Here is a 19,197-nt window from a genome sequence, read left to right on the forward strand (position 1 = left end):
GCTGACTAACTTTCTTCGTGAGAAGGGAATACTGTATAGATGGGGCTTCCCGTTTAAGTTATCGGTGAACAGAAACGGAAAGTTCCTGTCCCTGAAGTACCCCGCGGACATGGCCCCATTTGCAAAGGCCTTGGGCCTAACTCCTCCACAAGGATGGCTACCAGACAACCCGTCATCTAGTGAAGCAGCAGGAGACCCGCCTCGGATATCAGAGAGGATCGCGGCCCAGCACTCCAGGGACAAGCAGTAATAGCCGCCACCGCACTCAAACAACACCCCCCCCCCTTCCCTATGTGATCCCGAGGAGGAGGGGGGCCCACGACCACATTGGAAGACACCCCATCGAACCGGAGCAGTACCTGGAGAGGAGCTGCCGACTTCCCGATCGAGACGACACTGGACACCGCTCCCCACACTGAGCCACGTGTTATCTACTCCCGCGAGGGCACCGGAGCTGATCCCGCCAGCTGCTTTGAAACCCTGGTGCACACCCGGCCCGATCGGATGGAGCAGGAGCGTAATCTCCCCAATCCCAATACGCTAGGAGAGCCGGGTCCTCGGCCTTGCTCTGCTGAGCCCCGGCCTCCAGTCTCTCTGGTGGCCCCGCGGGGTTGTGTGCCCCCCCCCCCCTCTCTCAAGCCAGCTGCCCCGATTTTTTGAGATGGTCTTTTCTTTTGCTTGGCGTGCGGGGGGGGGGGGGGGTATGGCTCGTCGGCGGGTGGGCCCGGACCGACGAGGAGCACACCGGCTCGGGCGATGAAGAACAACTGTGGCCCAGGGGAACTGAACCACCCGAGCTGACTTAAGGGACGCAAAAACACAGACTGAGGTTTAGCGCCCTGAAGGCCGTGAGTAAAGTAATAAAATGTTATGCTATGTAAGGCACCCCACAGCCCCCCCCCCCTCCCCTCTCCCCATTTCAACCATAATCTAAGCACATAGCCTCCCCCCCCCCCCATACATAAAAGTAAAGAAGTGTAAACAATAAATAAAATACCCCTATGTCCCCCATCATACTTCCCTCACTCCTGGAACGACTCCCAGAGGATCATAGAGAGTATATATAAAACTGGGAAACACCTGTCCTGTTGGAAGTGGGTCGTTGAAACCCCCCCCCCCCCCATACACATCCCCCCTCTCCCCCCCCCTTTCCCCCCCCCCCCCCGGTGCTATATAAAAGTTGAGAAGTACATGCAAAACAAGAGGTGTACCCATGCCCCCCTGTGGAATAACACCCGGGGGAAGCAGGGATATTTAAGAAACTAAATGGACCCCGGCCGATTGCCAGGCAGTACTCAGTATATTTATGTCATAGATTGGTACGAGAGACGCAACATACAAGAAAGTGAAATGCCCACACTGTTTGAAATGTTCAGTCATCCCCCCCCTCCTCCCCCCTACCCCCTTCCCCCTACCCCCCCCCCTCCCCCCACCTCACCCCCACCCCCCCCCCCACCTCACCCCCACCCCAGAATTATATAAAAGATGAGAAGCATAGGCAATAGGTGAGGTGCACCTAAGCCTTCCCACCCCTCCTATCCCCCCCCCCCAGTATTAAACAAAAAGCTAAGGAGTATATACATGGGGTGAGATGCACCTATGCTTTCCCACCCCCCCCCCTCCCCGTCCTCCCCCCCTAGTACTAAATAAAAGCTAAGGGGTACACGAAACGGGGGAGGTACACCTATATCTTCCCGTAGGATAGCACTCAGAAGAAGCAAAAATACATAAGGAAATTAAAAGTGCCCTTACTGATTTTCAAACAGCACATAAGACACTTACTGGATAAAGTGGTACTACTGTGGCAACATACAAAAATGTGAAATGTCCTTACTGCTGGAAATGTTTCATCAACCCCCCACCATCTCCCTCCCCCCCTCCCCCCCTCCCCTTTGTCCCCCCCCTCCCCCCCCCCATACACCACCCCTCCACCGTCCCCCCCCTCCCCCCCCCTCTTCCCCCCCCCTCCCCCCCGCCGTCCCCCCCCCCACTCCCTACCCCCCCCCCCCCCTTCACGCCCCCCCCCCCCGGATGTTATTCAAAAGTTGAAAAATATATGTAATAAATGATATGTACCTATGTTCTCCCTTGGAAAAGCACCTAGAGGAAGCAAAGGCTCATAGGAAAACTAAATGTGTCTAGGCTAATTTCGAGACAGTGTATAGTATGTTTAGTATATAGGGTTGTACAACAGACACAGCAAACAAAAATGTGAAATGCCCATATTGTCGGAGTGGCTCTGTCAAACCCCTCCCCCCTCCCCCACCCCCGCCCCCCCCTACCCCTCTCCCCTGACCTCCCCACCCCCCACCCCCCACCCCTCCCCCCACCACCCCCCACCCCCCCCAACACCCCCCACCCCCCCACCATCCCCCCCACCCCCCCCACCATCCCCCCCACCCCCCCCAAATTGTGCATAGTGGGACCATGATGTAATGTTACATAACAGATGATGTACAAAAAATGTGAAATGTTTAAACTGCCTGACTCATGCCCTCGCCCCCCCACCTGTGGACTGAGGACTTACGTAAAAAAAAAGGGTTAAGTAATTTCTATAGAGGGTTTGGACCCCTCAGACGTCCAACGGTGGACTGACCCGGAACCACCCCAGAAGGGCTCTTATAGCCAAATGCCGGCTGTTTTTAAAGCTGGCAAAAGTTTGTTGAGACCTTCTCAAGGCCTCGCTACAACCTATCTCTATCAGCTGACTCTGTCCCAGCTGATCTATGCCCTACCCCCACTGACCCTTCCCCACGCCCCCCCACCTCAGCTTAAAATAGCCATTCCAGCCAAAAAAAATTCGCAGATCCCACACCTACAGAGATATAAACCAGACTCAGACTTACTGAATCAGGGCCTTTCAAATGGGAAAGGTGAGGCCTCACGATACACCCAAAAAAGAACCCAAATGACTAGCCAAACCACAATTAAATTCACATCACTCAATGTGAAGGGCCTCCAGAATAACCGAAAAAGGAGGCTAGCACTCCAAGATATGAAAAGATCAGGGGGGGACATTATATTTCTACAGGAGACCCACTTCACATCACAAGACCCCCCAAATTTATTCAAAAAAGTGTTCCCAATGTGTTTTTTCGCATCATTTACTAGCAAAAAAAGGGGTGTAGCTGTCGTCATCAGGCAGGGCACCCCATTCAATCATATCAAAACAACTGCGGACCCAGAGGGTAGATTTTTAGTGGTATATGGCTCCTTAGCGGGCTCAGCGATCGCTCTTATCAATGTATATGCCCCAAACGAGAACCAAACCGAATTCCTAAAGAAAGTACTCGAGGGCATAGACCCGGGATATCTGTCATCGATGATAGTGGGAGGGGACCTAAACATGGTCCTCAACCCCACCGAGGACAGATCGACCACAATGGGTCCTCCCCGTACAACCCCCTCCCAAATCACAGGGAAAAGGTTTAGGGGAATCTTGAGCGAGTTTTCACTAGTGGACATCTGGAGAACCCAACACCAGGGCCAGAGAGACTATACCTTCTACTCAGCACCTCACCAGACCTACTCTCGAATAGATCACTTTCTGGCCACAAAAAATGTAGTGGCGGCTACAACTGACTCCGACATAGGACCGATCACATGGTCTGATCATGCCCCGATTACCATAACCTTGACAACACCCTTCGAAAAGACAATAAATTACTCATGGAGGCTAAATGACTCACTACTCAACCATCCTGAGATAGAAAGAGAGATCAGAGCTGCTATTCGAGACTACTTTTTTTTTAACTCAGGATCCGTTTCCTCACCAGCAATCCTGTGGGAAGCCCATAAGGCAACCATTAGAGGGAAAATCATCTCCATCGCATCCCACAGGAAAAAAGCCCGCCAAAAACTAATAAAGGAGCTCACAGATGATATCAAAATAATAGAACAAGCTCATAAAGCTAACCCCTCAAAAAAAATATATAAGACATTAACAACAGCTAGAGCAAAACTTAGACAAATCCAGCTGGAGGATGTTGAGAAAGCCCTCAAGTGGACCAACCAACAATATTATGATAAAGGTAACAAAGCAGACAGACTTTTAGCGACTAAATTAAGAGGGGTGCATAAACGGTCCCAAATCACGGCGATCAAGAGTAGGTCTGGTGAGATACAACATAGTGACAATAAAATAGCAGCCGAATTCACAAAATTTTACACCGAACTTTATAACTTAAGATCCAAAAAAGGCCGTCCTGAATCAGTAGCATCCGAATTAATAGCACAATACTTAGATAAGTGTCAGCTTCCCACACTAACGGAGGAGGAAAACACAGTCCTCAACGCTGAGATTTCAAAAGAGGAACTGGAAGAGGCGGTCAAATCATTAAAAATCACTAAGTCTCCCGGCCCAGATGGCTTCACTAATGTCTACTATAAGAGATTCTTGCCAGTATTATCCACGCATCTCCTCAGAACATTTAATGATTTTATGGAAGGAAATCAAATCCCTTCATCAATGTCCCTAGCCAGCCTGGCCATAATACACAAAGAAGGCAGGGACCCGATGCAATGTGGAAGCTATCGTCCAATCTCCCTGCTTAATTGTGATCTCAAACTATATAGCAAAATATTAGCAAACAGATTGAATCCCATTCTACCAAGATTAATAGATAAAGACCAAGTGGGATTTGTAGCAGGCAGACAGGCCTCGGACAATACCCGAAAGATAATTGACATTATTGAACATGTCCATCTCACAGGGACCAAAGCACTACTCCTTAGCTTAGATGCAGAGAAGGCGTTCGATAGAATAGACTGGCTATTCATGGACCATGTTATGCGCAAATTTGGCTTCAAAGACGCATATCTAGAAGGAGTCCGTAGATTATATCAAAATCCTTCTGCAACAGTAAAACTACCAGGGGGCAGTAACCAGAGATTCGAGATTACTAATGGAACTCGACAGGGATGCCCCCTATCTCCTCTTCTCTTCGCATTAACCATAGAACCCCTAGCAGCGGCAATAAGAACCAATAGAGACATCAAAGGAATAGAAATTGGACACAGGCAGCACAAAATATCACTATTCGCAGACGATGTCATCTTAACCCTGACGCAACCCCAAACATCCCTACCTAACCTTCAAAAAGAACTCCGAGACTTTGGAGACATATCAGGCTATAAAATCAATAGCGATACATCGGAAGCACTAAACTTAAGCCTGCCAGAGCCAGAGGTGAAACTCCTCAAATTAAACTTTAATTACCATTGGAGCTCCTCGAGTATCAAATATCTGGGAGTAAAGATAACGAGGAACTACCAATCCTTATACCAACAAAATTACCCGATTCTGTTCCGGAAAATTAAACAAGATTTAGCGAAATGGGGAGGATATCAAATATCATGGATCGGGAGGATGATCTCGGTTAAAATGAACATACTCCCCAGATTACTATACTATTTCCAGACGCTCCCGGTCCACATCCCTGGCTCAGAATTAAAGAATATACAAAAACTAATCTTCCATTTCATTTGGCAAGGTAAGAAACCTAGAACCGCTAGGACAGTTCTCTTGGCATCAAGGGGAAGAGGAGGACTTGGGGTCCCAGACATTACAAAATACTACCTAGCCGCACAACTGAGACAGGTGGTAGTCTGGAACGCCAACCCAAACCAATACTGTTGGCTAGATATAGAATCATACTACGCCGGGACGCCTTCACTACCAGCCTACCTTTGGTCCCTGAGCAGGGAAGACATGCAGAACAGTAAACTCAAATTAGGCCCAATGAGACACACGTGGGAGACCTGGACGAAATGCAAACATAAATTTAAGCTCACTTCGCCCCAATCCCAACTCATACCAATTCATAAAAACCCGAAATTCCCTCCTGGTTGTGAGCCCAGACAATTTGACCAATTCAAAGCAAAAAATATTAGAGCGATCGCTGACCTCTTGAGTATTGGAGAATTCCTGAGCTATCAAAATCTACAAACCAAATATGGAATAGCAAGGTTAGACGTGTTCAAGTACCTACAAATTCGGCACTTTATCCGAACCTTATCCCCAACGTTGAAATTTCCCCCTCTCACAGTTTTTGAGCGGCTCTGTCGAGAAACAGGCCACCAGAAAGGTCTTATAACACAAATTTACGCAGAATTGGAAAGGGCTATAGAAGCCCCCACACATGACTATATGCTGCATTGGGCAGCAGAATTGGGAATAGTTATAGACCGAGAGGACTGGGAAAGAATTTGGGAGAACGCCTCAGGAACTTCCATATGTACCACAATCAAAGAAAATATATATAAAATATTGTTCCGCTGGTATCTTACCCCAGTTGGAATAAATCAAATCTACCCCCAGGCGTCCGATCTATGCTGGAGAGGCTGCGGTCAAAAGGGGGACATGGCACACATTTGGTGGACATGCCCGGAAATTCAAAAATACTGGGGAACCACTCAAAAATTAATAGAAGAGGTCACCGGCCTCAAAATCCCTGTTGACCCGCTGACCTACCTGTTGGCCAGGCCCTTAGAAAATGTGGACCGACCAACAAGTAAATTAATCTCCTTCATTTTAACAGCGGCTAGATGTGCAGTGGCAGCCGCCTGGAAGAAAGTGTCTCCCCCCTCAAGACAAACGATAAAAAATAGGATACAAGAGGTAATGAACATGGAGAAACTATCGGCTTTCTTAAAAAGATCCACGGACTCCTTTAATAAAACATGGGACCCGTGGTTAACCCATATGGCACCCCCACGCCCCTAACTCAAAAATACAAAGTAAAAAGAACGAGTCTAGAAACTCCAATAGAAATACTCTGAGGACGTGATAAGCAACAGGTATTCCCCCCTCCCCCCTTCCCCCCTTCCCCCCCCCCCCCTCCCCACCTTCCCCCCTCTCCCTTTCCATACTCTGACTCTCTGTTTCCATTCTCGCGCCCCCCTCACTACCCCAGGAGGGTCAGGGGGGCGATGAGCTTTCCTCTCTCTTTCTGGTTTCTTTAACCAAAAAATTGAGAAAACTTGTATTAGGCTGTATTAACATATATAACATGTATATTGTGAAATAAGTATTTGCCTAATAAAAATCTTTGGAAAAAAAAGAGATGTGTTTTAAGATGGGCCTTAAAGGTAGATAGAGAGGGTGCCAGTCAAATAGTGAGGGGAAGGGCATTCCAGAGGTGTGGGGCAATGAGTGGAAAAGGTTTTAAGGAAGGAGAGGGCTTTAGATATAAAATTAGTTGACAGAAGATATCCTTGAGCAGAACATAAGAGTTGGGCAGGTGTAAATTAGGGCCGAGATGTAAGGAGGGGCAGATCAGTGTATAGCCTTAAATGAGAGAAGAAGAATTTTGTAATTGATACAGGATTTAATAGGAAGCCAAGAAATGGATTTCCGCAGGAGAGACACTGAGACAGATTTAGGCGAGAGTAAGGTGATCCTACCAGCATTGTTTAAGATAGACTGTATGGGAGACAGGTGAGAGGCAGGCAGGCCGGAAAGTAGAAGGTTACAATAGTCGAGACGGGAGAGAATAAGGGCCTTGTGTCAGGGTGAAGTCATTCGCTGACAATTATGCCTGGGAAACATACCTCGGACGGCTGAAACCAGCAGTCAGAGGGTTAACCCAGTCAAAGATACCAGGGCATTCAGGGCTGAGTTAAGGCAGCTGTCAGGCAGCTCTATACAGTGCCAGACCTGAGCACTGGTGCCACCGTAGAGAGCCTTTTCAAAACCAGGAAGTACGCCGGAGGCTCTGATCCCCCAGACAGAGGATTGCCATGAACGGCGACAAACCTGCTGGACACAACCCTGTCTATAAGGAACCAGCCTTCTAACCCTGCAGAGGATTTAAAGCTGCCATTGCAGTATCCAGAAGGGATTACTTGGACTCTCTTGGGGCATAGCTCCCAAAACACAGATAAGAACTTTTATATGTTCATGCCAGATGTTGGTATAATATTGTTTGACCTGGAAGTAGGTTAACTACCCAGAGGGATAGCTAGGGACCTACTTTATAGTTAATCTCCCAAGGGGAGTAGAGTTATTTTTGGTTTGTTTTCCTTAAAGGGATTGGGGGCCTATTAATTGTCTGACTGTGGAAAAATAAACCACTGAAGTTAAAACCTTATCCACTGTTTGGGACTCTTCCAGCCTTACTGCGAGGCCGTCCTACCACAGGCCTGCGTTAAAATTTTAGCACTACAGCGACAGAGGAAAGGGCGTATCTTTGCAATTTTATGGAGGAAATAACAACAGGTTTTAGCAACATGAATATGAGAGGAGAATGTGAGGGAGGAGTCACATGTGACACGTAGGGCATGTGCTTTTGATACATTCTGATTGGCTGACTTCACTTCCTTTACATGATGACACTTCCACAAAAAAAACACATGCTTCTCACAGCCAATCAGACCCGTGAGAACCATTTTCCAATCAAATGTGACATCACAGGCATCACTGACAGCAATTTGCAAAATAATAAATAGATATTTCTAATCGTTGCAATTACATGAATCAAATCATACCAAACACTTCATGATTAGGATGGACAGATGTCTGTTTCTCTGGCAAAAATAGACGTTAGGCTGTCAAATTTATATGTAGGCGTGTATGTTAAGTACACACACGCAACCATAAAGATGATGTCTGTCTATTGTGACAAACGCCCCTCTTTTGTAGTGCTGACATCTGTCTGGGTTCTTCCCGACACAGTCTTCTAGGGTTAATTATACAACAAACAGGATCATGCAAAGTATTATGCTGCTTAACTCAGGCTTCTGCCTGCTTTATTTTCATCCAAGTAAGGTACTGCAGCTTTAACATGTGTAGGTTAGAGGTACTCAGATACTTTCATTCAGCAGTTCACACATTTCAGTGTTACAATATTTCCCACACTGTTATTTCAAGAAATAAAACCAAAATCATATAAGCAAATCCTATCCCTTTCAGGGATCTAACTACACATCAGAATCAGTCTCTCTAACAGCTGCTGGCCAACTAAACTGGTTCCCCAGCTTAAAACAATGCTCTCTCATTTAGGGACACAAGATACAGCACAGTCTTTTAGCAACAGCAGTAACCATTTGTTTTGTCTTATCTGTTCGTGGTGTCCAGGCAAATCCTCTGGTACTGTCATACGTGGAGAGGCCGTCAACCTCGATACTGGATGCAGGAGAGTAGCGACACCCCCAGCCCCCAGGCTCCAAGGAGAGAGAGTGAAATGCAAAACCTCTCTGCTCTAAATACCTGTGCATGTGATTAGAAGAGCAGGTGAGGGAGAACTAGAGCCATTGTAATCTGTGGTCTGGATTTTCCATCCAGCTGCCTGAGGTAATGGGAAGCTGTGGAACGGATCATTTGTAACTATTCCTGCACTTTCTGCTCTAAAATGGGGCAGAAAGCTGCCTAACATCTTTGGACTATGTCACATATCCCCCTCCCCAGCTCACACCTACTGGGGTGAGCGGCCATGGACCTCACTGGGGTGAGCGTCCTACCTGAAATACTTGAGCTAACTCCTCAGTACAACATTAAGTATTCACATGACACGAATATGAACTTCATTATATAATTTACCAACTGAAAGGGCCATCAACCCTGTATATTAATTTGTAGTTTAGCTACATTTTCAACACAGAGAACCAATATAACACTGTACCCTTGACAAAATGCTTATTCTAGAGGCCTAATATACCTTAACTACAATAGCTTATTTGCATAGTTAAGTGTCCGTGACATAGTCCACACGTGTAATAACAAAAAAATATCGGTCAATTCCCCAAACACATTTTTTTTTTTTTTTTTTTTTGACTTCCAGTCCATTACATTTCCTGACTTTATTTCATAGGCCGCTGCAAACTGCAAATGACTGGACTGTTTCTTTAGCTTCTGACGGAACTCTGGGCCCGGATACTCTTTGTCTTTATATTGTGGCCCAGAGTGGCGAGATCCGGAAAAATTCAAGGCCAGCGTTGACCTTCGTCGCTTTTGATTTGCGACCTTTGAACCTTTAAGGTACTTCTTACTGCCATGTATTTTCTCACGACCATCACTCTCAGAGATTTGGGATTTTTCCTTTGGGGCAATTATATGGTACTTAGAAGATGAAGCACTGACTACCTGGAGCACCTTCACCTTGATGGGGCTCTCACTAACTCCGGCTGTACCCTGTGGCATTTTACCTTTGCAGCCGGCAGGCATGTAGTCTTGGACCTCTCTTTCCTGAGGTCTAGATTTATTCAGGCGGAAGTACCGCTGGATAACCAGTGACGCATTTCTCAGGGTTTGATAGCGAATCCTGTTCTGTGTCATCCTAGTCAGAGACTGGATTTTTATAGTTGCTCCTTTCATAATGAGGAACCTGTTTCGTACCATGCGGGCACGGTAGAATGATTGAAGAACACAGGCTGCTTTATTCCGGTGATTGAACACACGAATTTTCATCCCTCTGTAGGCAGCCTGTAGGATGATAGTTGCGGCGCGTTTACGCTGATAATTTTCTCTTTCCCTTCTTCCTTGGATAAGAGCTTTGCAGTGCTTCTGAATTATTCTAATGCTTTTCTCCTTTTTCAAAATGTTAAGTTCCTCCACGAGAGAATTCTGTTTTGTGCATACATCTCGCAATTCTGTTCTCAGAGCGTCCATTTCTTCCTGGTGCTGGCTCTGAGTGTGCATCAGTGCTTCCTGCACTTCTAATTTTTCCTGAGTCAACTGTTTCTTTATTTTTTCTGCTTGGTCAGTCAAATCTGAATTTTCCAATTTCAGAGTCTCATTTTCTTGCTTTACAGTCTCTAACTCACTTAGGGCAATCTCATGGGTTTGCTTCAACATTCCCAGCTCTGTGTTCAGACCGTTGCCCTCCAGGCGCAAGTGTTGCACCTCTGTGCTGAGCGCATGAACCTCTTGTAGAGCCTTCCCGTATTTCTGTTTTAGGATAGCAATCAATTTGTCAGACTTAATCTGTTTTTCATCCATGGTGACAATTACGGTGTTGGCCTTTTCCAGACTAGTCGTCACCTCTTCCAGCTCACTCCGTAAGAGAGACTCTGTTTTCTTCAAAGCCTCGTGCTCTTGTAAAGCTGGAAGTTTACACCTCTGTAACTCGGCGTTCGCTTCTCGCACCTTATTGTTAGATTCTTGCTCCTTCTTCCAACATTCTCGCTCCTTCACCAAATCCTGCCACAGGACTTCATAATTATGGCAGGCAGCTTGGAGTGCAGAAACCAAAGCCTCTTTATCCTGGTTCAAGGATTCAGCTTCCCTTTGCTCCTCCTTTTCCTTTGCCACTGTTCCCGTGACAATTCTGCCGATCACTCCGGTCTGCAGCACATCTCGGCGCCTTTCTGACGCATGTCCTGACAGCGCAGGTTCAAGTGGCTCGGTCACTTCCCCTGTGACTTGAGGGACAGTTTTCTTTTTCTTCTTCTTTCTTTTTGCTTTATTAGCTCCAGAGATATCAGTGGTACTGGGCACACGCTCACTGGTATCAGCTTCCACATCTTGCTTGCACACATAGGGCGTTGCTTGCTTTTGCAGCTGTTTGTCTTTGAAAATTTTGGGGCACACATCTTCCATGTGACCTACTTTATGACAGGCCCAGCATACTAAATTCATCTGTGGGTACGGCTCTCCTCCAGGGGCCACATACGAGTCGTCATCATCATCATCATCGTATGGCCTGAAGGGACACTGTTTTTCATGATTATGTACATTACAAAATAAACATTTCACGTCGGCCATTTTAGAAACCCGGCAGGAACAATTTGCTAGCTGCAATTTCACTCCCTTCAGCAACTTGCATACAGCACTTGCTAGCTGCAAATTCACTCACTTCAGCAAAATGCATTAGCTTTACAAACAGCACTTGCTAGATGCAATTTTTTTTTTTTTTTTCTTCTTCAGCAAAACATTTTGGTTTTCTGTTTGGGTTCAGGGTGGTATTGCATCCACACTTCGCACATTCTCTGTGTATGCTAGAAGCACAACTGATATACACATTGGGACAGACTTCACTCATAGCATCTGTACTTTAGTTCAGCTCGGCGGCCATTTTAAACCCCCGCATTTATTTGCAAACCCACAGACTTTTTAGTGTCGACCCGCATTCTCCACCATATGTGACAAACGCCCCTCTTTTGTAGTGCTGACGTCTGTCTGGGTTCTTCCCGACACAGTCTTCTAGGGTTAATTATACAACAAACAGGATCATGCAAAGTATTATGCTGCTTAACTCAGGCTTCTGCCTGCTTTATTTTCATCCAAGTAAGGTACTGCAGCTTTAACATGTGTAGGTTAGAGGTACTCAGATACTTTCATTCAGCAGTTCACACATTTCAGTGTTACAATATTTCCCACACTGTTATTTCAAGAAATAAAACCAAAATCATATAAGCAAATCCTATCCCTTTCAGGGATCTAACTACACATCAGAATCAGTCTCTCTAACAGCTGCTGGCCAACTAAACTGGTTCCCCAGCTTAAAACAATGCTCTCTCATTTAGGGACACAAGATACAGCACAGTCTTTTAGCAACAGCAGTAACCATTTGTTTTGTCTTATCTGTTCGTGGTGTCCAGGCAAATCCTCTGGTACTGTCATACGTGGAGAGGCCGTCAACCTCGATACTGGATGCAGGAGAGTAGCGACACCCCCAGCCCCCAGGCTCCAAGGAGAGAGAGTGAAATGCAAAACCTCTCTGCTCTAAATACCTGTGCATGTGATTAGAAGAGCAGGTGAGGGAGAACTAGAGCCATTGTAATCTGTGGTCTGGATTTTCCATCCAGCTGCCTGAGGTAATGGGAAGCTGTGGAACGGATCATTTGTAACTATTCCTGCACTTTCTGCTCTAAAATGGGGCAGAAAGCTGCCTAACATCTTTGGACTATGTCACACTATGTATTATGGAAATACAGTTATGAAGCCTCTTATATATTGAGGCAAAACTTTGAAGTCGACAGGAAGAGGGTTTTGTCTTTTAAGTCGTAACAGTGTCAACTAAGTGGCTGATTGATGACAAGGGTGGATTTATGTTGTTTTAAATGGGAGAAGAAGGGTATATAGGTATTGCCATGCAGTTATGAAATCAGAATTCAACAAAGGTGTGTTTAAGATCAGACACGTGCCTTCTCATCGTTTCTATGCCAGTGACCTCCCTGGGAAGAACCTATGACATGTGGTAATGTATAGGGAATTCTGCTTACGTTTATCCTCTTATTTTATTTTATGTTTGCAGTTGTACTCTAATTGGTCGACCTAGTGCAGCAATGTGTCACTGGATACACTCCACACACACACCACACACACACACACACACACTAGACCAGGGGATGGCAACTACAGTTCTCAAGGGCCACCAGCAGGTAAGATTTTCAGGATAGCCCTGCTTCAGCCAGTGGCATAAGTACCACCCAGGATGCCTGGGCATGTCCCAGGGCCTCCAGCTCGGGTGGGGGTCCGGAGGGAGTCGGGATCCTCCCTTCGGACTCCTGATGACCCCACAAGCAGTTACAGTGGCCCCCGCACTCTTCCCCCAGCAATGAAATAGATTGCCGGGGAGAGAACGGGGCCTCTGTAACACAGCATGCTTCCACCATGATGTTGCGGCGTCATGTGAAGCTGCGTTGTCATGGTGACACAACACCACATGGTGATGTGTTGCCATAGCAATGTGTCGACATGTGATGCAGCGACATCATGATGCCGTGATGTCATGGCGTCGCCCGGGGGTTCTCTTAAAGCAAATTTACGCCACTGGCTTTAGCACAGGTGACTCAATCAGTGGCTCAGTCTTAGACTAAAGCAGGGATATCCTGAAAATCTGACCTGTTGGTGGCCCTTGAGGACTGGAGTTGCCCTCCCCTGGGCTATATACATCCTTAATTGTGACTACCTGAGGAAAATGGTTGCTTTCTGCCCAGAAAGAGTCATTTCAAAGCATCATTAAATAAAGTCCGTCTTCTTTTGAAATAAAGCAGCACTAGTGTCACAAATGTAAATGTGGTTTTTTTGCAGATCTGTAAAATGACATGATCTAAAATATGTGTTTGAAACCTGTCTAGTACTAAGGTTCTAAGTGTTTATTTGGCTGCACCTCAAGCCTTTGTCTGTATTGTCTTTGACCTAATGCAATTTTCACACAAGTTCATGTACAATTTATTCAGTATTCTCGATTAACATATAATGTTGTAGATCCTTCTTTTCCCCGGAGGCGGGCGGTGCTAGGGACGCTTCCCTGTTAGTGAAATGCTTGATTCCTTAAAATATCATATCCATATCAACACAAGCACCCACTCAAAGAAAACGGCCACGAACAGCTATCTCAGAGCAGACAGTCATCATCCTGCACCCCTCATCAAAGGGATACCTACAGGACAATTCCTACGTATTAGGAGAAACTGCTCTGGGATAGCTGATTTCAAAATACACGCAGAGACTACGCGCCAAAAATTCTTACAATGTGGTTATAGCCATAAGACAATAAAGAAGGCATACCACAGAGCGCTGGTAACTCCAAGAGAATCACTCCTGCAGTGTCAAAATAAAATTGAGGTCAAAAAACTTGTACGATTCATAGGCACATATAGTGCCCAATGGAAAAACATTAAAGAGGTTTACCAAAAACACTGGCATATACTACTCCAAGATCCAGATCTAAAAGAGGTACTGAACAGTGAGCCAGCTATGGTGAGTAGACGGTCCAGGAATCTTAAGGACGTCCTTGTCCATAGTCACTTTACCAAACCTAAGACCAATTTCCTGAGCACATGGTTTCTATCTAAACCACAATGAACCTACAAATGTGGGTCCTGTAAGGCCTGTCAATAGATCAAGATCAGCAAAACCTATATCAGCAATGGGAAAGAGTATACTATACGTGTTTTTTTCAATTGCAAATCAAACCAAAATTGTCTACCTGATTAGCTGCTGTTGTGGATTACAGTATGTACAGTAGGTAGGACCGGTAGAGAATTCTGCCGCCGCATACTAGAACATATAGGCTCTATTAAGGACTGTGCTGACACCCCAGTCTCCAGACATGTGAGGGAATATCATCAGGGCAATAACGAGTCTCTGTCATTTCAAGGGATTGACAGGGTTGTACCCTCCATCAGAGGGGGGGACTGGGGCAAGAAACTCCTGCAAAAGGAGTCGAGGTGGATATTTTACACTATCCACCCTGACCCCCGATGGGTTAAATGAAGGGTTTGTATATACTCCCTTTCTTTGACTCTATATCTCCATTACTTAATGGGGCTGTAAAGCACGAATGACAACAGCAACTGGCTATCCATTATGGCTTTACTACCCCCCTATGCTCTCCTGTTCCCATTTGACACCTTATTATCTCAACTGGAATATAGTGACTTGTCCACTAACATCTCCAACTGGATATTTTCATCCATCATAGAGACTTGTCTGCATATGCATGTATATATACACACCATGCTATCTTTACACTCCTGTATCATGCCATTACCATCACTAGGGGTTAATATGCATGTCTCAACCAGCCGAACTATATAGACTGTGCTGATTATCTCTACTAACATCATATCATCCCATGTACTCAGCGCAGCACATCAGCGCTAAGGGATACTTTCAGTAATCAACAGAGGAGGTTTTCCACTTCCCTCCCCCCAGTGACGACATTAACGCTACGATTGGCTGATACATACTATTATTGAGACAACATTACTATGGTAGCACTTATAGATCAGGGGTTAATGTGTAACCAGTAACATAATGTATTAGGGTAGACATACTGCATTACCACAATTAGTTTACTGACACAGCGCCGAGGAACGCCACTATTCAGCAACATAGGATGCCCCCTTACTGTCCTCCTTCCATGGGGGAGCGTCCAGCTCGAGCACTGTGATTGGCTGTCAGCTACAACCACTCAGAGAGCCCTAGCGTTTTGTAACCATGGTAACGCTAGCGCTTAATACTTACCAGGGAACACTTGGAACACGCCCCCGATGAAGCTAAATACGGTGAAACGTACGTAGGGTACGTCTGACGTCACCACCACGTGACGTCGGCTCATCGGAGAGGTGTGGGCTTGTATTCCGTCTGGGTGCTTCATAGACTGCATTCGTGGGCAGCAACAGCATCCAGACTCCTGGGTCTGCCTGTTCACTCTGTATATAGAGATTGTCCTGTCAAAGGTGTATCTATGGTAAGGGAGCCAGTGGCATATCTATGTATTTATGTAGAAGGGGAGTTTATTTAGCCTACCGCCCTGAAGCTATTACATTAGCAGCCTAAGGTGAGGGCCCTCTCCTAGTGTCCCCAAACACCCCACACACTGCACATCCTCCTGCATTAGTTACCATCTTGTGTACTTTCTCCATCTCTAGCTGGGTCAGGCTCTTTGGTGTAATTAGCACCCCTCTGTCTGCCACAGTAGCAACTTATACAGAGGCAGCTCTCTGTGTGTGACACCATATCCAACACCCATTGGCTGGAAGGGCTTGGACACAAGGTACTAATCTACCACATCCACCCAGGACATCAGTCTATAGGCAGTATATACATTATCCTAGTGTTACATCAAGTCTAGTAACAGATATAACAGTGGGAGAGATCTGAAGATTCCAGCGGTGCACAGCTTGTAGAAATGGGAGACCAGCAAGGTGTGGATTAAAAATAAAAATTTTATTGAAAAAACTTTTGGTTAGGGGGACACACTCTGACGCGTTTCGAACCTGCGTGGTCCTTAATCATAGAGCTGATTCGCGTCTCCAATTCCCCCTGTCTTATTGTGTAAACCCCTCCCCCTTTGCGTCCTCGCGCTATGTGTTTGGCGCGAAAAACGCCGGTTCAAAGCGATTAGTGGTCTATGCCTATCAGCTGTGTGTGCGCGCGTGTCGGAGGGTATCGTGCATATTGATTAGCCATGTGCTGTACTCCTGCAACAACACTCGCTGTCCGGTTGCTAAGTGACCGCAGTAAACACTGCCTACGTCATGGCGCTATGTGTATCAGCGCAACCGCGCTCTGTGATGGGATATACCTGTCTGGTGGCTGCTCGTGTAAATCCTGAGCTACCCCACATCCCTCTGTTGTTATGATGTTACAGAGAAATGACATGACATAGGGTAACCCCATGAGTGGACGGACGCTTGGGGGGGGGGGGAAGGCAATGGGAAAGAAATAAGGCAAGGGGGAAAAGGACAAAGACATGTAACATCACCACTAAATAAATAAATACATCACATACATATCAAACAGAACAATACAGTTATGATACAGTCCACATTATGCACAAATACACATAAATATATATATCTCAATGAACAGAAACTAGTCCAATACTCAGAGTACAGGAATGATAAAGAGTTTATTACAATTCGTAGTATAATAGTAATTTCAATGCTAAGAATGTATGTCTTTATCATATGATATGATATCACATGGTACATGAGTACCTCCACGGCGGATATAAGATTCGCAATTTAGTGTTTTTAACTTTTATGAAGTATTGATTATTGATCTGTTTGATATGTATGTGATGTATTTATATATTTAGTGGTGATGTTACATGTCTTTGTCCTTTTCCCCCTTGCCTTATTTCTTTCCCATTGCCTTCCACCCCCCCCCCCCCCCCCACCCCGGAGCGTCCGTCCACTCATGGGGTTACCCTATGTCATGTCATTTCTCTGTAACATCATAACAACAGAGGGATGTGGGGTAACTCAGGATTTACACGAGCAGCCACTAGACAGGTATATCCCATCACAGAGCGCGGTTGCGCTGATACACATAGCGCCATGACGTAGGCAGTGTTTACTGCGGTCACTTAGCAACCGGACAGCGAGTGTTGTTGCAGGAGTACAGCACATGGCTAATCAATATGCACGATACCCTCCGACACGCGCGCACACACAGCTGATAGGCATAGACCACTAATCGCTTTGAACCGGCGTTTTTCGCGCCAAACACATAGCGCGAGGACGCAAAGGGGGAGGGGTTTACACTATAAGACAGGGGGAATTGGAGACGCGAATCAGCTCTATGATTAAGGACCACGCAGGTCCGAAACGCGTCAGAGTGTGTCCCCCTAACCAAATGTTTTTTCAATAAAATTTTTATTTTTAATCCACACCTTGCTGGTCTCCCATTTCTACAAGCTGTGCACCGCTGGAATCTTCGGATCTCTCCCACTGTTACATTGCACACTGAGCGTGGATGCACGCACAGGAGAACAGCCATATGTGAGTATTGTTTGTCTCCCTGCATTGAGACTGGACGACCGGTAACAGTGCAGCAACACAAGGGTCATGTAGGGCGCAATCCTACAAAGTAACGGTACGTTAACCCTCATTCATGTTATTTGTCATATGTGATAGATTCATGTAAAAGCACTGGGTCCAATACTCGGTTTTGGTCATAGGCTGACTCCCTAACCCTTGAAGGATTATGATTATTTGCTGAAGTCCTACACGAGATTGAGCACTGTTTTTGGGACCCTTGCCCCATTTCCACATAGTAACAGATATATATAATACTGCAATACTAGCACTCCAGCCCCACCTCTTCGGTCCTTTTAATTGATTTTAACTTAATTTTTGTCTTGTTTTTGTGGTCTCCCAAACAGCTTTAATTTTAAGTTACTTTTCTAATACTCCTTTCTTTCCAACTCCAATGCAAGTGTTACTACAGGGGACAATGCCATTATGTGGTCAGTTCTAGATTGAAGGGGTCAGACTTGCAGAAGCAGGAACTTTGTCTTGTTCTGCTGCAACCTCGTTATGAACCCACCATCAGATTTCCTTATTCCTCTCTTTTAACCAGTTACATAGTTACATAGTTAATGAGGTTGAAAAAAAGACATGCGTCCTTCATGTTCAACCTATGCTAAATTTAGACGACAGATACGTTTTCTACCCTCAATATATTTGTATATAGTTATCATATCTACTCTTAGATGCCTATGTTCTAATATAAACACATAATTTCGCTAGCCTCTCCTTATAAATCAGATTTTCAATCCCCTTTGTTAATTTGGTGGCTCTTCTCTACAGTGTTTCAAGTTGCATAATGTATTTTTATGGAGTGGCGCCCAATACTGTACTCCATATTCAAGGTGTGGTCTTCCTAATGCTTTAAATAGGGGCATTATTACGCTTAATTCCCTTCCATCCATTCCGTTTAATACAAGATAAGATCTTGTTTGCCTTTGCAGCTACTGCATGACATTGGGCACTATTGTTAAGCTTGCTGTCTACAAACAC

The sequence above is a fragment of the Ascaphus truei genome, chromosome 5 (assembly GCF_040206685.1).
Source record: "Ascaphus truei isolate aAscTru1 chromosome 5, aAscTru1.hap1, whole genome shotgun sequence".
Lineage (NCBI taxonomy): Eukaryota > Metazoa > Chordata > Amphibia > Anura > Ascaphidae > Ascaphus > Ascaphus truei.